Here is a 24,132-nt window from a genome sequence, read left to right on the forward strand (position 1 = left end):
CTATGGTAGAAGCGGCCTTGACGGGGATACCGGGAGTCCCACCCTTTCCTCTCTCCATCATTCCCCAAACAGAAAGTGACTGGTTTTGCAACTCCACACATTCTTGCCCTCATGTACTACTGCAGGCCCAAAACAAGGACTCCACCAATCACAGACTAAAGTCTCTGTCAACTGTTCCTCTTTCAAAGCTGACCATCTCAGGCCTTTGTTGTATTGATGGCAAGCTGCCTAGCACAACGACTGGTTTTTATTCCATGCATGGCTTCTTTGGAATTGAAAACCTGACATATATGACAATTACGAATGCATCTCAAATCTGTCTTTCTTCTCCACCACAACTCGCAATTTTTACCCTCGCCCATTTCCCCAGTCTCTAGGCACAGACCTTGCAGAGGCCTTTAGCCTCTATTGAGTCTTTAGTAATTCGGACATCCTGTCTGCATATATTGTTTTGCTCCCATATCATTCTTTTATATTTCTAGTCTAGTCTTTCACTGCTTCCGTCCTAAATTGCTGTAATAATCTTCAAATTCATCGTGTTTTTCATAGCTTTTCACCCTAATTGAATTGGTAGCTTTTCAAAGCGCCATTGAGTAGCATACTTTCTGGATGTTTGTGTGTGTGTGTGTGTGTGTGTGTGTGTGTGTGTGTGTGTGTATGGATTCATTTCTACAAACCATTTGACTAAAGCTTTATTGCAGAACTATAGGACCCATGTGAGATATACTAATTTATCAGTGACAAAGTAGAATGGCAGATGGAGAGAGTGAGGATCACTATGGTGCATACGAAGAGATGGAGAGGGTGAGCATCACTTATGGTACATATGAAGATATGGAGAGGGCGAGCATCATTTATGGTGCACACAAAGATCTGTTGTCCATATCCAGGTCCCTTCTCTTTCTTCTCCCATCAGGAAAAAAACCTCGGGCTTCTGACTAATTTTTACAAAAAGGACTAACAACTAACTGATAGAGCTACTGAATTTCTTCATAGACAATGCAAACTTTGCATAGAAACAATAGAGATATCCTGGATCTGAATTTTCCTAGCATTGTTTTCTTAGTGCTGGCAGTAGCAACACTCATGATGTTGCATCACCCTTAGGAGATTTGGAGATACTGGATTCTGATGACCCACACATATTGCTACTGCACATTATTAACGATGTTTATACATACAAGTCAAACCCAGAGTTGCAGGCAAAGGTGAGTGACAACTTTTATGTTCACTGTAGTTTAATTTGTCATTCGTTATATAGGATAGGCATGAAACAATAAGTCTTGAACTTTCTGGCCCCAACAATTATATACTTAAAACATGGTCCCTTCCAGATTTATCTGTTCCCACATACCACCACACAGGAGCTAATGGTCACATAGACAGGAGCAGCTCTGTGCAACCAAGGAAAACTCTCCCTCATCTCACATTCTCGTCTGCACTCCAGAGAACATCACCACAAACATCACGAGGAAGAAAAGAGCTTAGTGGAAGAATCCCTGGTGTGGCCTAAGAGTAGACAGGAAAACCCTTTGGTGATTTAGGTCTGGGAATCTTTAGAGAGCCTGCCAGAGGGATGGAATGATGCACTGGAGCTGCAGAGGACAGGCTTGTCCATTACCATCCATGCTGTACTCGAAAGCTCTAAGCCAGATGTAAATGGCATCAAATGCTTTTCTTTGTCCCACTGGTCCCCTGGACCAGTTTCTTTGCCGCTTGTGGGTCCCTGCAGCCGCTTATGAAATAAGGCTTAATCTGTGATTTAATATCAATTACAACTGTTGGGCTGGTGGCTTAGGTATACTACTGTCTAACTCTCATGATTAAATTAACCCATTAATTAATTTCTATTCATCTGTGTATTGCCATGAGTCTGTGGCTTACCAATGATGCTCCAGCATGCTACTCCTTTGGGGGCTACATGGCATCTCCCCAACTCTACCTTTCTTCTATCTGCATCTTTGTTTGGATTTTTCACCTAGCTATACTTTTCCTGGCCATTGGCTAAAATGGCTTTATTCATCAACCAATAAAAGCAATGCATATTTGCAGTATGCAGAAGGACAGCCCACATCAGGTAGAAGCATGGGATGAGGTACGGAAAAGAAGATAGAGAAGCCTAGACACCTGCCCTTGAGTCAAGCTCATGGGTTGAGCTGTAACACTGATATCTCAGGAGCCCAGATTCATTCTTTATCCAATATTAATCAAGATATACTCATATCTAAAACACCAGGGTAGTTCAGTATCACTGATCCTGAGAAAAGAATTTTACGTATCACAGGGTTCTGTGATAACCCATTGTCCCAGACCCAGAGCTTCTCAGAAACATGAAAGATATCTGACTAGGGATAAAGAGGGTGCTATGACCTCCAGGAAGAAGAAACCACTGGAATTCAAGACCAGGTCTATGGTACCTTGGTCTGGCTTTAGGAAATGATTCTCAAAAGCATTGTGATCCAACTATCCCAGAATGACACAGAAAATAAATATATGTGGAAGATACTCCAAGCTGAAATGATCCTCAGAAATATGATTCTCCAGACCCTAGGTAATAATCCCCAACACGGTATGATTCCAAGCCATCTTCAGAAAGTGTTGCTTGTCTGGGAGCTGTGAAGCTTTGTTATAACGTACATCCTTCATAAGTCACCTTATCTGCTTTGCCAGATAGACCTAACACAGAATCTCATAGTCTCTACCACCCTGTCTCCCTCCGCTCAACAGCTAACAATCCTGGTTAAACAAGTTTTGCACTATCTTAAATAGTTACATCTTATTTCGGCCTCCCTGTTGTATCTTTATTCACATTTGCTCCGCTACTTCTCTCAGTTTAGCTACATAAATTATATTCATATTTTTATAATGCGACTTGTCTTAAGTCTTCATGTATAAACTAAGGGAAAATAATGTGTGTGTGTTTGTGTGTGTGTGTGCACATGTGTGTATGCCCTTCCTGTGAGCCTTCAGGACTTTGAATAATACATTCTGATTAATAGCACAAAAACACATGTTACCAAACCCAAACTGATCCTGATACTCTCTCATAGAATATAGATTAAAAGTAAGTGATTAAGAAAACAGCAAGAGAGTAATCTATAATATAAGGAGAAAGCAAACTTTTGATAATAATGATGAAACAGACAAAGAGGACAGGTAAGTTTCTAAAGTCCACCCCTCCAAAGACATGCTTCATTTAAAAAGACCGTGGATTTTCCCTGCAAAGGTACGAAGGTAAATGGAGAGAAACCTCTTAATTGTGATTTCCTGGAAACGTGTGGTGCCAGAGAGCTCTTTAACCAAAGAAAGCAGGGTCAGATCTCTATCAAGCATGGAGAGGAAAATGAATTGCACACCTGGGGTTACTGGTGGCAGAGCTGAGTGCAAACATCATTTTCTAGTCATGCTCCTCATTGCATGTCCATGCAAAGGTCAAAAGACAAAATAAGCACTTTTATTTAGAATTCATGATATTTCTACTTAAAGCATTTAAAGTATGAGAAGAAGACAAGGAAAATACATGTACTTTCCAGTCAGGCTGCAATTCTCAGCTCGTGGTCATTCTCCTGTAGTTACCTCCTACCTCTCCAACCACACCACTACGAGGCAAGTTCATGACACCACGTAATTTTATGCAAATATTCCATTATGCATCTCGAAATATAAATTTTTCCTTACAAAAACCCATAATGTTTTATTAAGCACATGTGTGTTTCTACTGTCAAATATTTAATCAATGTTCACAACTGACTAGACTGTTATGTAAATGTTCACATTGTGGTTTTAGCTAAGATCACAAGGTACATACATTGGATCAAGAATTCTGTCACGTATGGTACTACATACGTTCCTTACTCTATTAGATGAGAGCCCCCCCCATGGTAATGATTTATATGAAAAGCTGGGGATGGTGTGTAACTCTAATATCAGCATTTGAGAGACAGATCAGAAAGACCAGTCAGAAGTTCAAGGTCACCCTCATGTACACGTTGAATTTGAGGGCAGCCTGGGTTAAATAAGAGTCTACTTTCAAAAGAAAAATCTTACCTGTCTCACAATGCCGCACGTCAACCCATCCACAGTAACTTCATTCAACTTGAGTCTCTACCTCTTCTATTTCACTCAGCTTAGTAAGCACTTGAAGTGTTAGGCAGATTTTTTGACAAAATTAGATCATGTTTGGTGTCAAACACCTCCAAAAGCAGCTGCCTTTTGACTCACTGGTGCTGCCTGTGGTGTTAGCCCCAACAATCGTCAGGAGTTATACCAACTGATTCCGTACGTTTAAAAATCCTGGTTTCCTAATTGGATCATCCTCCACTCATTGGGTGGAATGTTTATTAAGTAGAAGCTTTCCCTCATCAACTGTGTCAAAATAACAAAACAGTAACAATGACAAGTAATAAGAAACAGTCATATTATTTCTTTTGCCAGATGAGATATGAATTCAATATGAATGTTACTCAGCCTTAGTGCTACCAGGTTTATCCTTGTTCATAGAACCTTATTAGCTACAGAGCTGGGAAAGACATAGATGCATGTGTGACACACATAAGTGTGTAGCCATATTTATATTATAAATGTAAGATTTTATATTTTACAAAATATGAAGTCTTATTAATTTTATTTTTATAAGAAATAAGAAAAGGATTGCTTTTGAATTTTTTAATTATTAAGATAGAATTATAATTACAGTTTTACAAAGAAAAATTAGCAAAGAGATATGATCAGAAACACGTAGCACTTCCGTCTTAACCTTCCAAACCAATTCTTCTCTTGTGTCTATTTTAATGTCGTGACTTGCCATCCTAATGCAACCAGTGAGGAAGCATCCGTCTGTCATGTTCTTTCCCCTGTGTGCCATAAATTAAACACTCCAAACTTGACTGCCTCAGTTTTTATTTCCCAAACTACTTCTGCTAAAAGAATACCACACTTGCTAAAATGAAATCGAGCTGGCGCCCTTTGATGTGGTCATCACTGAAGAAACCAGGACATTAATCTTAGCCACTTGTTGACATGGTGTTTGGAGTCAACACTTTCTATTCTAGAAAAACAAAACTCACCCGGACCAAGAGAGACAACTACATTAGTTTTGTTTTTAGCAATGTGATAAAAATGCCAAACAACAGAGATGTATTACCACACCCTAAAGGGAAACAGGAGAGCTCAGAGACCCCAGTGGCCCTGTCACAGCTGCAGGGCTGTATGGCACAGATGCTTCTTATTTTGGTGAATCAGGAAGTGAGAACTCAAACCAGAGCCATGGATGGCTGTGAATGGCTGCCCGTCCTGCCTCACCTGTAAATGGGTAGGTTCTGAAGCCTCCCCACCTACTCCCAGCAACCTGTGTGAGACAGACACAGTGCAGTAAGTGGAGCAGTGGGCTGCGTTCCGGGCGCCCCGGCTCCTGCATGGCTAGCTTATGCCCCGAAATAATTACACAGAAATTGTATTCTTTTAAACACTGCCTGGCCCATTAGTTATAACCTCTTATTGGCTAGCTCTTATATATTGATCTAACCCATTTCTAATATCCATATTGCCACTTGAGTGTGGCTTACCGGGACAAGTCTAATGGGCATCCATCTCAGAGAGGAGAGTCATGGCGACTTCCTGACTCAGCTTCTTTCTCCCAGTATTCTGTTCTGTCTACTCCGCCTACCTAATTTTCTGTCCTATTAAAGGGCCAAGGCAGTTTCTTTATTAACCAATGAAATCAACACAAAACAGAGACTCACCCACATCAACAATGTAGTCAAAACATAAGAACAAGTAACAAGATTGGGTTTAGCCTTTTCTCTAGTAGTTGTCAGCCATCTGAGGACACACTTACTGAGATACTGATATGAGATCCAGCTAAGTCAGACAGCCGGGTATACTTTCCATCCAAAGACGGATAACCACAGAAGGATGTAGGATACACTATAATATTATACACACTCCAATGCCCAGAGCTGTCACCATTTATCTTCCCTGGGTGACTGGCTGACTGGTGTTTTGAAAATACAGTCAAGGTACTGTGCTAGGTATGAGGACTCACGAAGAAGGCGACCCTTCAGGATGGCGGTCACTTTAAATTCATGCCATATCTGGAAGACTACCCTCAATGCCTGGAATGTATGACAGTCTGGATATCGGAATGGTAGCAAAAGAATAGAATATGTTCCCTATAACACTCGTAACTCACTTAAAGATGTTGGGCCTCACAAACCCAGAATTTTGGCTCTGTGAATCGTGAAGTCCTGGTTGCAAAACACACACCATTTCTGTAAGGAGTAGCACTGATAACCCTCATGTGTGTGTGTGTGTGTGTGTGTGTGTATGTGTGTGAGTGTGTGTGTGAGTATGAGAGTGTCTGTGTGTATTATGTATGTGTTTATATATGTATGTTTGTGAGTGTGTGCATGTGAGTGCTGTGCATGTGTATGTGAAGAATGTGAGTGTGTTTGAGTGAGTGTGTGTGTGTGAATGAGTCTGTGAGTGTATTGTGTGTGTGTTCATATGTGTTTCTGTGAATTGTGAGTATGGGCATGTGTGTGCCATGTGGGGCATCAGGCCTCACTTTCCTCCTTGTCATATTCTGAGATGAGAGGCCTGACATGGTCTAAGGAATCTATTACCTCTGCCTCTCATCTCACTGTAGCGGCCCTGGACTTGCAGGGCTGAGCTCTAATACCCAGCTTTATGTGACTTCCAGGGATCTGAACTCTGCTCTCCCGCTTGTGTGGCAAGCGCTTTATTTCTGAGTCATCCCCCCTACACACACACACACCTTTGTTCCCACTATTCTCTAGATCATCTCTATTGCCTGACGACAATGGAATCCTCCTGCCAAGACACTGTCAGATGAGATGTCATTGTCCTTCCAGGGCCAAACAAGTGTGATGATCACAGGGCTACCGAAGCTACTGCTGGACAAGGATGGAGAAACTTGGAGAAAGAAGGAAGAGGCTGAGATCTTTTAGCCAGACATGATGATCTTCTATTGTTCCAACCCTCACAAGTCACGACAAGAGAATACTAAGGTCAAAAACATCTTAGGCTATTAATTGAGACTCTAACCTAAGAACAAACTATAAGTCTGTCTATTTCAATGACCAATACTGTACCATTGAACTACGCCTTCCAGCAATGGTACTCTTTCTATTTCTAGAAGATTATCCACACAGTTAGGGTGGGAAGATGCTTGCATCTTAGAGTTAAATGTGCCTCTAAAGAATGCGTGTTGGAAGTCTGAGCGTCCCTAGTCCCATTGTAACAGGAGACTTCTTTCTGTCATCTCTGCTATTACTGTGATCGATCGAGTTCTTGTCCCAATCTTTAGGTGTATTGAAAATATTTTTCTAGCCACTTAATAGATATTTAGGGTTTCCTGTAGCAATTGTTTGCTCTCATTTCTGTTCCTTACATTGATAAAGTACATGAGGTCAAGCCCACATTTGTCTGTGGCTCTAGAAAAGAAGAAAAAGACTCTGATAAAAATGGAAAAGGTAGAGGTCATGGTGACTTGGCCATGAAAGGCACTAATCCATGGTCACTCATCGGGACTCCATAACACAGGCTCTGGATGGCCTGCACGTGATGACAGTAACAATGGGAAGTGAACTCACCAAGCATCTTATCCTACTAAGGCCAAAGCACTACAGGAATCAGTGGGCAAAGGATTTTTGCCTTATGCATAAAATTAAGCAAGCTGATAGCAAGCCAAATGCATTAGGCAAATCCTGAACACTTCATCACAGAAAAGAAAAGCAAGGATGTACCTTTCCTTAAGGCATCGCTCTGCTTTCTATGGAGAAGACCATTCGCAAAAGCCTATTAAATGAAGAGTCCAATTATTAACTTAAAAATGAGTGTGGGAATAAAAGTCACCAAAGCAAACAGATTAACAAAGTCAAGTGTGATTACAATGAGCTCTGTTGAGGTGTTTAAACTCTTTTCTCAGGGCAATCCATGGCTCTGTTTCCTTATATGTGAAATGGTACCGAATAGTGGATCTCTAAAGATTTCTATCAGCGTCAGCATCTGGAAGTACACGGAGCAGAAGCCTCTGTTGCCGCCCAACACCTCTCCTTCTGCAGAAGTGGCAGAGAAAGGCCACAGACACAGGCTCGCCAAGCCTGGGTATCTGCTGTGCCACTCTCTCTATGAAGCTTCTAACTCTTGGTCTAAGTCAGTAATAGCAAGGACTTGGACCGCAGGGACTCGCCAGCATCTGAAGCGCTGAGCTGACGTCTCATTTTCTCAATCAAGAACAATTAGCTAAAAGCAGGATATAAGTTTATAGGATTATTCTAGGGACTATGACAGCTCAGAATTAACATTGTTATTTGAAATTAGTCACCACAGGAACGGGCCAGCCCTCAGGGCTTCTGTGCTTAATTCCGTAAGTATTTAGAAGGCGGAAAGTGCATTCCTTGATTAACCATGCCGCGTTTCTACATTCCAAGTCCTTACAGGACTCTAATTAAATGCTGGAGCTTTGTCACCTCATGAGCAGATTTGCTACTTGGGTTTCTTCAGAGAAAGAAAACTGGTGAAATGGAAATATTTACCGGGAGATTTACCGCAGAGCGTATTGAGCTCACTTGATTTCAGGGGCTGAGAAACTGGACGATGTGAGTTCTGAAGTTTGAAGAACCAAGATTCCAACACTGAAAGTCATGGGATGGGTAGTGGAGTGGAGCCCCTAGCTCAGGGATACAAAGAGAGAAAAACCCATCCTTCCCTGGGGTTTTGTTCTTCTCAGGCCCTTGCCACGCTCAGCAATGCCCTCCCTCCTGGTGACAACCAATCCACGGATTCAAAGGCCAGTCTTTTAAAACAGCACCTCAGAAGCATCCAGAAATGATGTTTTATCCGATCTCGCTGCCCCTTAACCTGAGCAGGTTGACACGGGACCATTACCATGCCTTACATAGGCTCCTGCTGCAGTGGTCACCTGTTCGGGTATAAACTGTTCTGTGAAACACATACCCTGGGCTTTTAGTCACTTCAACAGCATCGTGAGTATTTTACATTACCGTAGCCTGAGAGGAACATAATCTGTGCTTCTGTTTTCAGTAAGGCAGTAACATGTACAGACTTGGAGGAAATGCGTTTTCTTTAGCTATATTCTCATGCTTTCCTTCTCGGAGTCCTGAGGACCGTAACGCTTTGGCATTCCCCGGCTTGATGCAGGTGTCTAATGAGACAGGAAGATGAATGAACTGAGAAACAGTGGGCTGTCTCCGTGGGAAACTCATCCCAGTCATCCATCAGAAAGTCAAGCTAAATGGCCACTTGGCCAATGCTAGCTGCTTACAAGCTGATGTTTCATAGACAAAAGCAATGTTCATCTCATAAAGACAGGGAGGAAGGACACAGCGAGTACAGTTAGCACCCACCAGCAGTAAAACGTCCACGAAGTTCATAACACTAGTGCCGGGGCTCCATCACATAGCACTGATTCTAAGCCGACAAGAGACAAGTGCCCCTTCGGCTCATGCGCTAGAACCACAGCCTACTATCACTGCATTCTCTTCGAGCTGTTTTCCTATGAAGTTCAGAGACAAACTTGGTGGCAAAATGCCCTAGAATTTACAATATAATTGTCTTGGCAAAAATTATGGTTCTCGGTTTTGTGTTCTAATTGCATTTTTAATTTATTGTGTTGAGGGTAGGGAAAGATAGTCACAGCGTTCCTGTGGCAGTCAGAGGGCAGCGTGTGGGAGTCAGTTCTTCCCATCCTTCACGTGGGTTCTCAGGGGTTCAAACTCAGGTAGTCAGGTTTGGCGGCAAGAGCATTTATCGGCCATTATCTTGTCGGCCCTTTTGTCCCTGTAAAAAAAAATCGTTGTTTAATGGTTTTATTAAGTCTACTATAAACCAGCTCAAATCTTTCTGTGAACACTAAATAGAGTATAAATAATAAATGAGCCAAAGAAATAAACTCTCTTTACCCAACGTGTACGATGTATTTGAAGAATAAGCAAAACAATAATTACTGCTCTCAAGGAAATATTGGTATCAGTGGGGAAATGAGAACTATATTTATAAACAGACCAATGAATATTTTAAAACAATTTTCTCTTATCTATTGTCTGATAAGTACCACGACTACTCCAGAGATTTGGGAATGTGTGTGTTGAACATGGGCAGGATTAGTTAGACAAGCTTCACTTTAGAGACATTCCAAGCAACGCACGTTTGCAGCCAAGAGGGCCCTACAGAGTGTCAGTCAGACGCTGGTCTCCTTTTTGCTCACGGTACCTGATACCTGCAAGAAATCAGCTAATGAAATGGCCTGAGGAGGCAGGAACAGCTTCTGAAGCAGCAGTGTGCTACAAGCTTTGAACTAAAACTCGGTTTCACCCCCAGAGTATAGACCACAAACACTACCACTTTCATAGTGTGAAATGCAGCTTCCGGGTTAGTCCCAGGAAAGTGGGGCAGTTTTATTATCTAATCCTAGTTCCCCTATACCTGGGTGCATTCAGTAAAATTCCTCTTCACAATGGGCCAATCTGAGTCTTTCCAGAAGTTCCACTGGCTTTGAAAGCAGTTTCCAAGATGTGTGCACTTAAATCACACCACCCACTGACCTCTTTCCCTAGAAGCAACTTTTGCAACCAGATGGTTCACTAGTTGGCCCAGTGCTGGTATTCAAAAACACTTCATTTGGCGATTATTGTTTCCATAAACACAATCTCTTTTTCTCTTACTATTACAGGCAAGCTTACTTACCATGATGGTTGCCTTGCATATGTGTGTGTATACATATGAATACTGTATGAGGACATAACTTGGGATAACATTTGTGTCGTTAAAGAATATCTATTGCTATGTTTCCAATGTACTTCTACTTTACATTTTCCCCATGTAGCTCCAAATAGTTCATTTAATGGATTTTAAATATTTCCAATCACAGTCTTCATTGAATAATAATTACCATTGACTCATTAATAGTTATTATGAGTAATTTAAATAAAGACATTGCAAATCAAAGTAGAAAAATCCAATGTGTTTGCTGTACCAAATATAATATAATACAATTGACAGTAACTTAGAAAAAGACAAGAGAGTAATAAAGGAAGGTAAATTAAAAATTATTTTGCAACAATGATCTGTCTACCAAAGCCTTTAATGGTAAATAAAAGACCTCTTGGGGCCAATGAGATGTCTCAGCTGCTAAAAATGCTTGCTGAAAAACTTGGCAGGCTGTATTTGATCCCCAGAACCCACATAGTGGGAGGAGAAGATGGCTCCCACGTGTCTGACCTCTCCCTCTGACATGGCTCCTCCTTCACCCCACATGAAATAAGTCATAAATATTTAGGAAACATTTAAAGACAGTAGACTACCCTATGTAACTTTCTAGAATGTTATTTGGATCCTGAGGCATGTGGCAAAGACCCTTTAAAATTCTGGGAAGAGCCTCCTGCCGAAGGTGGGTAATTCAGGCTTTCTGTGCATCCCTTGTGAAGGCTTCTGAGTTTTATCGCCTGTGCAGGCTGGATGCTTTTGTTTCTTTGCCCATTTTAATAGGAGTCTTTCATGCCAAAAGAACCCAAAATGTTCTGTAACTGACTCCACCTCCCCTGGAGTCAGTTCCTGCATCCAATAGGAAGCCCCAACTCCTAATTATGAAGATACCCTGGATTTCTTGTTTTTTATAGCAGAGCCTACAAAAAACATGGCACGTGTTACCTGTAGAGGGCCAGGAAGTAGATGAGATGCTAGGTTTTTCAGAAATGTGATCCATACTGTAGGTGTTCAGTGTTGAAGCCACAGCCATTGTACAAAGAACTATGTTCCCAGAAAACCCTGAATTATGACATTAACATTTGATTTTACATAATTTTATTAAATCACAAAATACTAGTCTTGAATTCTTTCAGTCACTTAGAATATTAAAACAGTATTATCTTGCAGGCCAAACAAAAAAACCAAGATGTTTGGTATCTATGGGCTTTGTGTACAGACACCTGGGCTGGATCATCCAGCTTAAATTTGTACCTAATAAAATCACCAAGAGGGATGGAAGGAATCACAAACACAGAGTTAATACAAGAACGACAAATGAAGTATTGCCTCTCGACTAAATAAGCTATCTTATGCATAAGCTATTATTCAAGAGCGTGTTTGTACAAGCGAAATTAGTAAAATAAGAAGTCATAAAATCGTCAATAGGATTAATAAAGAAATAGATGTTCATTAAATAGAATTTAACCCACCTGTTTCTGATGCATTGCTTGACTCTGTTCATTGATAGTTTAGTAATTCTAAACTTTAGACCAAAGAGAAATGAGAATAATAAAAAGGAAAGGGGGAGGGGAGGTGGGAAGAAAGGAAGGAGGCAGTCGGGTATGATGTGCAAGGTGACACAGACGGCCATGGTTGGACTGTAGAAGCTTGCCCCAGCACAAAGACAGGTTTATCACCTGGTGGGGGGAAACAGAGACCATACTGACCCCACATGACCACTGGGTAGTTTACTTGGACACTAATGATAGACCACAGGAAAGATTTCCTCGTCAATAAGCTGAGAAAATTGGATATTGTTCAAAGAACAAAATCAGACCTCTTTCTTGTATCATCATAAAAATTCAAATGAATCAAGTTGGATGAAATTTCAACTAGGTGAAGTAATGCTAAAAATCTTATGTACAATCTTGTATCCACTGAAAAGTTTTAATAAGCTTAAAATCAACTAATAGGATAGATTCCATAATAAATGTTCTTAACAAAATAAACAAGATTTCAGCTTTTTTTTTTAAACTGAAAAAGACCTAAGATAGAATGATTTTTGGTCTCCCGGTACCAAATGAAGCCATTAACATTGAAACAGCTAAATATTAAAGCTATAGATATGGTTAATTTCATATGTAATTTCTTCAAAGATTAATTATAGATTAATTTCAGAATAAATTCTAAATTGTTCCTTCATTTGCAAACAAAATCTTTAAGAGTATTGGGAATGCCCAGCTTAAAAACACTAACAAAACTTCTAAGACATGATAGAAAGAGGGGAAGATGTTTCATATCATCAACAAATGATGCTTCTAGCACTCTTGAAAATTGAAATAGTAACACATAGTCTGGCTGACAACCCTGGATTGATTCACATCTCTTTACGAAAATGCTCTGTTGACAAGCTTTATTTGTTAAAACATATACAAAATATCACTACAGAAACCTACTATTGACATCGCAAACCCTGATTTCAAACTCTACTACAGAGCTACAGTCCTGAAAACAACCTGGTATTGGCATAAGAACAGACGGGACGAGCAATGGAACCGAACAGAAGACCCAGATATCAATCCACACACCTTTGAACACCTGATTTTTGACAAAGAAGCAAAAAAATATCAAATGGAAAAAAGAAAGCATATTTAGCAAATGGTGCTGGCATAACTGGATATCAACATGTAGAAGAATGAAAACAGATCCATATTTACCACCATGCACAAAACTCAAGTCCAAATGGATCAAAGACCTCAACATAAAGCCAGCCACACTGAACCTTACAGACTTTCCTTCTTTAAAAGCCATCAGCCTTTTCTTCAGTCTTGGTCTCCCAATGTGACCTGGACCTCCCTGGTTCTACTAGATTGTCTGGTCACCGAACCCCAGGACCTGCTTGCCTCTTCCTCCTTAGGACCAGAAATACAGCCATGGGCCACCATACCCAGCATTTAGTGGGGCTCTTAACAATACTGTTACACCTCCCTCCTCTCCTCAGCCCATGTGAGTGTCATTAGTATATGCTGCAAATTTTCCTTCTCTCAGCTCATATAGGAATGATAATCTAAAAACACATAAAGATTCTGTTGTTCACCCATAAACACTGCCCTTCTAGGTTTTGGTGGATACTTAGCAATTAGCTCCATCTCATTGTGAGAAATTAATCACAAACAAATAAATTACTACATTCTCCCATTTAGGATCAGGAACAAGTAGATATCAGTCATTCATTGGGAAATACATATTTATCACCTGTTGTTTGCCAAGTACCATTATAATGGCTGAGAACATGATATCTAATAAAACATAATCCTTGCCTTTGGAGAATTTATTCTATAATGGAAAAGGAAGGTAAATGAATAAATCAATGTAAACCAGGAAATAGGATGGGACTGCAATTTATAAAAGCAGAGTTCTTAATACAGGAGGTAGTCCTGATGACTGACACAGGGCCTTCATATTGAATACAGGGTAGGTAGAGGAAACTCTTGCTAACACAACACTGAACAGTTGAATAGGCCAGGCCACATGGTGTGAATGCTTCTGCAGTGTGCAGGAAGAACAAAAAATCCAGGGGTTCTGGAAGAAAGAGCCAGGAGGAAGATACAGTGGGTGGGCAGTTAGATTCTCTGAGGAGCACAGGACAACGGGAGAAAAGGAAGACATAACCTTCAAAGGTGACTGTGTAGGGAACTGAGTCTTAAAAAAGAAGGTAGAATAGTCCAGCACCCCATCTTCCGGTGAGCCTGCCGTGGGTGGTTTGTTGAAATAGGGGCGGCAGGGCTGCGTCCCCGGCACCCAGCCGCCCACATTGGCTAGCTTATGCCCGAAATAATTACACGGAAACTGAATTCTTTTAAACACTGCCTGGCCCGGCTAGTTCCAGCTTCTTATTGGCTAGCTCTTACATATTGTTCTAACCCATTTCTAATATTCTGTGTAGCCCATGAGCTGGCTTACCAGGGAGGATCTTAACCTGCGTCTGTCTGGAGCGGGAGAACCATGGCGACTCTCTGACTCAGCTTCTTTCTCCCAGGATTCTCTTCTGTCTACTCTGCCTACCTAATTTTCTGTCCTATGAGGGCCGAGGCAGTTTCTTTATTATAATTAACCAATGTCCTTCCTCCATCAGTGGTTGACACTGTGTGGATGGTGGAAAGGGACAGTTCTTGGTTCTTATCAAAGTTTTGTCCTTCCTTTCAAGGTCTGGCCTTACCCAAAGTTTCAGAAAGATGAATGTTTCTGCACGTAAGATTTATATTTTAAAGAAAAGTAGAAAATGTTCAAACACCTGGAAGACAAGCATCAAAATATGTGCCGTCTAGAATGTCCAGTGCAAAATCAGCAGATGAAGTTAAGCTTCCCGTGAAAGTGTCCTGTAGAGCTGTCTGACAGCAGAAAGCTGCAGAATCAGGCAACCAGAGAGGTTCAAGATCCGGCATCTCAATCTCATAAAGCCGGTGGTCTTTAGAGACGGCAGGAGGCCAAGTGGCGTCCTTTCCACTTAACGCCCCGCTTACTGGAAGACAGTTCCAGCAGGCAGCATGAGCAGCAGTTCTGAAGAGTAGCTGCCAACGACAAAATGGGTCATCGGACAGTGACCTATTAAACATACAGCTCCAAAAGTACAGCTCCAAAGGAAGGACCATGGGAACATAAATTCTCAGTTTTGCCAGAAGGTTTGACCAAGTATCAATGTGACCAAGTACCAAAATTCTCATGAGAAGAATTTTCATTTACAGTTGAGTCCGATGACCTTCTATAGAGCACCACGGAGGCAACAAGGTAGGGAGTGGCTTTGTGTTCATAACTACCTCCCACTACTTAAAATACTCCCAGAGTGACAAATCTGCTTATAAACTCTCACAGTGGATATCCCCTGGGAAAGGCATTTATATTTCAGCTAATTATAGTCTACAAAGTGAGCGGGTTCTAGAGGAACTTAATATACTGAGCCAAAAAAGGCTTACACAGCCTGTATCTTTAATCTATTTGGTGAATTTTTGGGGCCGGACAGGGCTGTTTTGGCACTATGCAAATTCCACAGCTCTAGAATACCAACAGCGGTTCCTCCTCCCTCCTCTCCTCCTGCTCCCTCCCAAGCCTCCCTTCCACTCCCATCCCCCCTTCCTCACCCTCCCCCCACCTACATCATCCATTTCTTGTCTCCAATCAGATGGGGTAAGGCCTCCATGGGAATCAACAAAGCATGGCATATCAAGTTGAGGCAGAACCAAGCACCTACCCCAGCCACCCCTGCACCAAAGCTGAACAAGGCATCCTACTATAGGCATCAGGTTCCAAAGAGCCAGTCTATGCATTGAGGACAGGTTCTAGTTCCACTGCCAGGGGGCACACAAAAGAACAAGTTACACAACTGTCACCCAGATGCAGAGGGCCCAGGACGATCCCATGCCAGCTCTCCAGTTTTTTGTCCAGAGTCTATGAGCTCCCACAAGCTCAAGTCAGCTGTCTCTGTGATTCCCCATCACAATCTTGACCTCCAATTGCTCATACAATCCTTCCACATTCTCCTCAACTGGATTCCGGGAGCTCGGCCCTGTGCTTGGCCAGCGATCTCGGCATCTACTTCCATAAAGTACTAGACTAGGCTCCATGATGACAATTAAGGTAGTCACCAATCTGATTGCAAGGGACAGTCAGTTAGGGCACCCTCTTCACTGTTGCCCTGAGTCTTAGCTGGAGTCATCATTGTGGATTCCTGGGAGTTTCTCTGGCACCAGGTTTTTCCCCAACCCCTCGATGGCCCCCTCTATCAAGATATCTCTCCCACTACTCTGCCCCTCCCTCCTGCCTCCAACTCGACCATCCTGATCTCTCATGTTCCCATTCTCCCATCTTCACCCTACTCCCCTCCACAGCAGTCCATTTCCTTTCAACCGAGCAATACCATTCTTGGGCATACATTCCAAGAATGCTCAACCTTACCACAAGGACACTTACTCAACTATGTTCATAGCAGCTTCATTCATAATAACCAGAACCTGGAAACAACCTAGAGCCCCCTCAACTGAAGAATGGATAAAGAAAATGAGGTGCTCAATGGAGTATTACTCAGTGGAAAAACAAACAAACAAACAAACAAAAAAAAAGCAATGACATCATGAAATTAGCGGGCAAGTGGATGAAACTAAAAAAATCATCCGAAATGAGGTAACCCAGACCCAGAAAGACTCAGAGGTGGATATTAGATGTAAAGCAACCAATAGCCAAGCTACCATCCTCAGCCCCAGAGAGGCCAGGTTACCAGGAGGCCCAGGGAGGGACATTCATTTCTCCAGCACTGCTCCGTCCTGCACGGAACAAATGTGTCTAGTACTTACTAAGCATCTGTTACATGCCCGGTGCCATCCTGAGTCTTAACATAAGTTATCTTATTTGATCCTCACAGACATTATCTCTAGCCCAGCTTTAGAAAAAAAGAGTTCACAGCTACAAAAATTAAGAAATCTTCTCAAGGCAGCTTGACTCCAGAAATCCCGCTTTCATTCGGGCCACACTGTCTAATCTTTGCTTAAGATTATTGTTCAACACTTGCGAACTAGAGTATTCTGTCTACAGTTGTAACCCTTCTGTACAATTTCACCTTTCATTTTGCGGTTTTGCTCTTTTGTTCTGTTGAGCCTACTATCCCACCTATCAGGACCACTAATAGGGGTACTCCTCAAATACGTCATTCAGTCTCCTTTGTTTCATTTCAGGCTAGTTGGTATGTAAGAGCATCCTTAAGTGTCTGTGTGTGCCTGAGGAGCTGTAGGCCTTCGAGTGGATTTGCCTTCCTGTATCAATGAACTCTCTTCTGCTCTGGCAACAAAATTGGTAGAATAAGCTGTTTTCCGGATGACGTATATTACAAAAGCATGAATGTAATCATTTTGTGTGTGCAATTATATGCATTGTATAATATAATCTATAAAATGATAATATATAGGGTACATGTCACACACATATGTATCTTCTGCAGTGTGTGTGTGTGTGTGTGTGTGTGTGTGTGTGTGGTGAAATCTCCAGCTCCTCAGCCATCTTTCTGCTATTTTGGCAGTGGCAAACTTTTCTCCTAGTGTGCAAGACTTATTTTATTAGGTACATTGGTCTCCAAACACGCTTTTTCATGGGTGAAAAACTACTTTTCTTCAGATGTTTTCCTTCCTTGCCTTGTTCATTTCAGTCTTTCTAATGAGGCCAAGGTGGCGGAAAAAAAGATAACTAAGATCACTACAGAGAAAAAAGAAATAAATAGCTCGAGAAAGAAGCAGCTACTGCGGAACAAAGGGAGTTAAAAGTCAGAACCTCTAAAGGAATTGGGGTTTGCGTATCAGGACCTGCCTGTTAACGCATGTGTCCTTTCCTTTCCTCGGGTTTCTAAAGGACTGTGGTGTGGGAAAGCAGAGACCCTGTAGCTCAGCCATCAGATTTGTCATCCAGGAGGTTCATCCTCATCATTAATTCCTCTGTGATATAAAGACAATGATGTATCCCTAATAGGCTGTTGTAACAGGTTATGATGGCATGTCCACACAACCCTGGCACTTGAAGCTAGAGGCTGAAGGGTTTGGATTTGGGGACCAGCCTAGGTTATGTAAAATCTTGTCGCAAAACAACAGAAAACTGGTCAATTAGCTGACATGGCTATTGCAATACTAAATGAAATTTCTTATAAAAATAATATATGCTAGAGTCTCTACCTATTTGAGTGATTGGAAATATAAACTGCTTAATATACATAAATGATAACTCTTCCCATTTACCAAGTACTCCTAATGCTTAACTTGTAATTGCTATAATAAAATTACGTCTAAATCTGGTTGTCTAGAGGATAAAATGTTGCTAGCAATAGGCAAAAAGAAATAATCATTAATAGTTATAAAGCAACAGTAGAAAGAAGTAATGTGAGGGGTTAATTCACCTCTTGTTTAATAATGAAAAACTAAAAAAATAAAATAAAATAAAAATAAAGCAAGCAAGGAAGGGCCAACTTCAAAATGAGAACTTTCAATATTGTTTCAGAAGAATCTCATTAAGTTTTAATAATTAACAAACACAAATTAATGCACATGAATAGTGAACATAATCCTAGGCATAAGATCTAATAAAGTTTCAACATCTGCACTTGACTTCTAGTGAAGCTTGCTTTAAGGGGCACGCCACTTCTTTCCTGATCATTCACTCCCTGCTGCCTCCATTGCTATAGCTGTTAGGAACTACTCCTACATAACGCTGGAACACACGGGATACTTTCTGGAGCCAGAAGCTCCACCATCCAAATGGCTGTTTTACTGTATTTTTCTAACTAATTCTATTTTGTTGACTTCTATAACTCAACCTATTTTTCTTTTTCAAGACAACTTAGATACACTAGGGCTGAATGTAAATTAATCTCACAATGAATTCATCTTCTAACAAATATAATTGTTGAAAATATCTTTTAATCAATATTTTCAATGTAGGCAAGATGTTGTAGAACACCCTGATATTAAGTTCCTGGAAGACCACAGGCCATTCATAGAAATACCAATGAAAAAAAAAGGTGTCTTCCTACAGAAATCTAGCGGCCTCTTTGGCAGACATTTCCTTGTTTTCTTCCTCTTGCCCATCCTTTGCTACTCTCTTTCCTTGCTGGTTCTTTCTTCTCCTTTTTCTCTTCCTCCTCCTTCTCTCTTGTCCTCCTCCTTTTTCTCTATTTCTATTTCAGTCTTCTAGAAGGAATTTGCAATGTCTAAGATAGAACCAGAAAACTGGAATAATGTCTCTGGAAGTTTCTGATGGTTTTTTTTTTTTTTCCGAGTTCACAGAACCTCTTGGATTAGTCAAATTTTAGGATAAACTCTTAAAAAATAATAACAAACGCCACCATAAGGCAACCTATAGCTGCATTCTAAAATTACTCAGAGACATTCATGATTCGCTAGGCGTGTTGTTTAAAATCCATGAGTTTGTATAATTTTCAGATTACTTTGCTCTTGATTTTGAGGTTTGTTGTGTTGTGGTCAGATGAAATACATGGAGTTATTTCAATTTTCTGTATTTGTTGCTATTTGTTCTGTGTTTTAATAGTGGCTTTACTGTAGAGAAATATCAATGGGCTTTTGACTAGGTGTATCTTCTTTGGTGTTTGGGTGGAGTATTCTGTAGATGCCTACTAGGTTCACTTGGTGTACAATGTCATTTAGTTCTAATGAAGCTGATTAGTTTTTGTTCAGACGGCCTGTCTATTGGAAAAATGTGGTGCTGAAATCACTTTTTATTACTGAGTTGGAATTAATCTTTATCTTGAAGTCCAGTAGTATATTGTTTATATTGTTTATGAAATGCCATGAGCCAGGCTTAGGTAATACCCACACACACATATATAACACAATGTCTTCCTGGTTATTTATTTCCTTGATCAGAGTAAAATATCCTTCTTACCTCTTCTGACTAATCTTGGTTTAGAATCTACTTTTCTACATATAGGATAGTGACCCTGCTTGTTTTGTGGGCCCCTTTGCTGAGAAGATGTTTTCCCTCCATTTTCTCTAAGGCCATGCCTACTTTTGAAGGTCAGAAGCTTCTAGTAGACAACAAAAGATGTCATATGTTTCTCCGAGAAAAGGGAGACTAAAACGAGCTAGAAAAAGAGAGAACAAAAGAGTTCATGTAAAAAGTTGAGGGTTCCAAAGGGGGTAGACTAGTTTATTCATAGGGGTGAGGGATGAACAGATAATTTAATCCCAGCACCAAGGAGCTGAGGCAGGCAGGACACGGAGTTCAAAGCTGGCCTGGCTTCTGGAACCCCTGCTTCTATATGGATGAATAAGTCAATCAATGAACTAATAAGGCTGACAGGAGAGGAAAGTGAGTCAGGGTCCCGAGGGTGAGGAGCCAGGAAGACATCTGCACACAGGCCAGTTAGTGTCCTCAGGTAAGCTCAGTCAGTGCTGAGCTTGCATCAGGGTCATTCTCCCCATCATTTCACATGCAGTAGCATCCAGACTCATCCCTTACTTTATGGTTTTTGCTTTGAAGGGCATCTCAGCGTCAGCAACAGGACAACCTGTATTTCGCACCCTACTTCCCTGTATGGTACACCGTCCTGCCAGAGGGCTGCCTCCCTCCAGCAGAGCCGGTCTGTCCACATGCTGTAAACTAGGTCACTTGCAAATGCTGGAGATTTCTCTCTCCCAGGTCGAGTGGTTGGAAGTCTCCAGAGCAAGAAGTGAGCAGATGTAGTCTCTGCAGCTGGCCTTTCCAATCCTAGATGGTCCCTTCTATCTCTGTTCTCTCGGGGTGTCTCTTCGAAGGACACTGGTCCCGTGCATAGGTCTACACCTCCACAATCTGATCACTTTCCACAGACAGTACCTCAATCCCATCACATCAGTGAGTTCATTTTCAACACACATGCAGATTCAAACTTTTAGTTCATAGCAGGTACAGATATTAATAAATTTCTAAAAATGACTGCAAATGCCATTTAATACTCTGTACATAGTTTTTATTGTTGTTGTTGTTCTGCTTTTGATTTTGAGACAGGGTCTAACCCTGTAGAAAATCTCTATATAGACAAGGCAGGTGTCAAAGCTCACAGATATCTACCTACCACCACTGCCCCTCCCCCACCCAGTGCTGAGATTAAAGGCCTGGTCCATCACACTTTGTTTCTATTAATGGGTTAAATAAATGCTTGAAACAGAGCAACTACATAAATACATACAAATTCAAACGATCAGTCTTTTCAGAATGCCCCAATCCAAGCTGTGATAGCACATAGGCTGGATGGCTTATAAACCACCAGTACCAATTGGAGGCTTGTGGATCAGACTCATGGTAGAATGCCTCTCCACCTCCATACGTGTGGAAATGAGCAAGTGGTTTCCAAAATCTAGGGTTATGCATAGAATAGAGATTCTCATCCCAAAACAGAGAAATGGGAAGCGATGCTGGGCCCCAGGAAAGCCCAAAATAGCAAAGTAAACGTCATGAGATCCTAAGAAATATGAATGACTGGTTTGTCCAATGTTCTGCTGCCCAGGCTCTCAAGGGAAGATCCCTGTCCCCTTGGTCTTCTACTCTCGGGCTTCTTCTGCTGGGCTGTCCCACATCCACAATTCTGGAAAGAAGCCATCTGGTCTGCTGACAGCAAAGCAATTGTTCCAACTCTTGACCAAGGAGACAACCTTGATGGTCTCTGCCTGACTTGAGGTGGTTCTTCTCTTGTCTCGAAGGAAAGCACAGCTGAATAAATCTGTAATTGCGCCATGGGAAGCACAGCCTCCACGGCCTGTGTGCACTTTTTTTCTGACTCCTCCTCCTTCCAGTTAGCTGCAGCAGCTGATTAAGTCTTCAGGTTACACCCACGCTAACCGCATCATCGAATCCTCCGAGTTGCCTCAAGCTCGTTTTCTATCACAGAAAATGACTTCCCGTTGACTTTGAAGACACGAGCTGCAGTGTTTGAGAAGTCCTACAGTGAAGGCCTTTGCCCTAGAAACTGCTATGGCTCCCTCGGTGCTGAGAGCGCCTGCTTGCTAATGAAGAGCGAAAGTCATAATGCAGAGAGAGCAATGATAAAAGAATTGTAACAAGAATACAACCTTGCTCTCTCTAAAGTTGAAGGATAAGCTAGGTGTGGTGGCTCAGGCCTGTATTCTCAAAACTCAGAAGGCTGAGACAGGGGTATTATCACAAGTTTGATGGCAGCCTAGGCTACACAGGCTTATTTCAATCCAACCTAGGCTATGGTGTGTATACTTTGAGACTTGTTATGTCATAGATAGATAGATAGATAGATAGATAGATAGATAGATAGATAGATAAAACAAAAGTGAAGAAATAGTGGTCTTGAGCCAATAATAGTCAGAAATATCCAGAAATTAGAAAACACAGGAAACAGACTCTCTTGGAGTTTCTAGAAAGTAATATAGCCCTGATAACTTGATTTGCAGCTCAATGAAACCCACATTGGAATTCTGATCTATAGAGCTGCCTAATCCATCACCTGACTCAGCACTGAATGTAGTGTCCAGGAAAGATGAGAGTGACTTCAGGGAAACAAGAACATAGTTCATACATCACTAAATGACAACAAAAGCCAAGCTTTTGCTATCATGTATAGTCCCTTGTTAAAAACCTCACATTGATTAGTGTTCTAGTCAGAACTTCATTGTGTAAAAGAAAAGCATGATCAAAACTCTTTCAGAAAGAATGGGTTTATTTTGGCTTGTTGTTTCCGAGATTTCAATCATGGTGGGGAGCAGGACAGAACAAAGCAGCTCACACCATACTGACAGTGAAGCAGAGAGGTGAAGGGGGGGGGGACAGACACACAGACATTTGTGCTAGTGGGCTCTCTCTGTTCCCCTCTTATTCCACCCAAGCTCATAACTCAAGTGCCTCACAGACACGTACAAGATGAGCTTACTAATCTCTGGGTGTGTCTCGATCTAATGAGGTTGATAATGCAAATCAACCATCACAATTGGGACAACTGGGTATGGGTAGGGCAAAAACAGTCTCATGGTAATAAAGGGGGTAACTGCCATGAAATTTGCAATTTTTGAAAGTTGAAACCTGATATTTTATGGAACCTTTCTTGACTACAGGAGCCCCCCCCCCCCCCCCCCGCTCCATTCTTGACTACAGTAGACAATGGCCTCTCCTCTCCTGTTGTAGCTTTCTTCCCTAAAATCGCTTATCTTACTCAAAACTTAGCCCTACCACTTTTGGCTTCTGAAGCTACATTTCAGCAAACCCCACACCACCAAAAAAAATTCCAAGTGTGACTCAAAGAAGTCAACGGACACCAAAAGAAGGCTGGAGTTTGTTAATTTCTGTTGGCGGAAGCCAGAGAGACGTGCATGGAACTGTGGCAGATGAGTAATGTGTCCCGAGAATGCAGGATCCAGTGGAAGGCATAGGAAGGTGAAGGAGGCCACATTGGTGAATGAAAATCCACTGAGAAAAGCTTCCCTATCCACTTGCTCAACCTTCACAGAAGACAGATGGATCTTAGTCAATGGCTGGGTTATCATCAACGTTATCAAGAAACTGCTGCTACTGCTGCTCCTGCTTTAATGGAGTTCCATTGCAGGACCAAACCAGCTTGTTCTCTGGAACCTGCCGTGCAACTATTGATCTGGCAAAGCTGCTTGTTTTTCTACACCTGTGAGTAAAGGCCATCAGAAGTAATTGGTTTTCAGCTGGCATGGCCAGCAATCCCTTCTGTCTATCCTATCTCTGGGTTGTAGCAACCCTCAGCACCACGTCCTCATCCGTTCTCCAGGGACCCTGCTCCATGAACACTCCAAGGGAATCGTGCTGATCCATTACGTTAATGGAATTTCGCTGATTGGATCTGATAAGCAGGAGATAGCAACCAATCTACAAGCTTTACTAAAACAC

At 41.6% G+C, this 24,132-nt stretch overlaps 1 long non-coding RNA gene across 1 annotated transcript; it reads right to left on the reverse strand.

The window, feature by feature from the left end:
- Positions 1 to 9,702: 9,702 nt before the first annotated feature.
- Positions 9,703 to 14,712, reverse strand: LOC126513270 (uncharacterized). The gene is made up of 3 exons (XR_007595282.1): positions 14,692 to 14,712; positions 11,692 to 11,808; positions 9,703 to 9,822 (listed from the first exon to the last, which is right to left on the reverse strand). It is a non-coding gene; the product is annotated as an uncharacterized lncRNA (long non-coding RNA).
- Between the last annotated feature and the right edge of the window lie 9,420 nt (positions 14,713 to 24,132).

Source organism: Alexandromys fortis, unplaced genomic scaffold, assembly GCF_014885135.2.
Source record: "Alexandromys fortis isolate MF-2015 unplaced genomic scaffold, M_Fortis_MF-2015_v1.1 scaffold_127, whole genome shotgun sequence".
Lineage (NCBI taxonomy): Eukaryota > Metazoa > Chordata > Mammalia > Rodentia > Cricetidae > Alexandromys > Alexandromys fortis.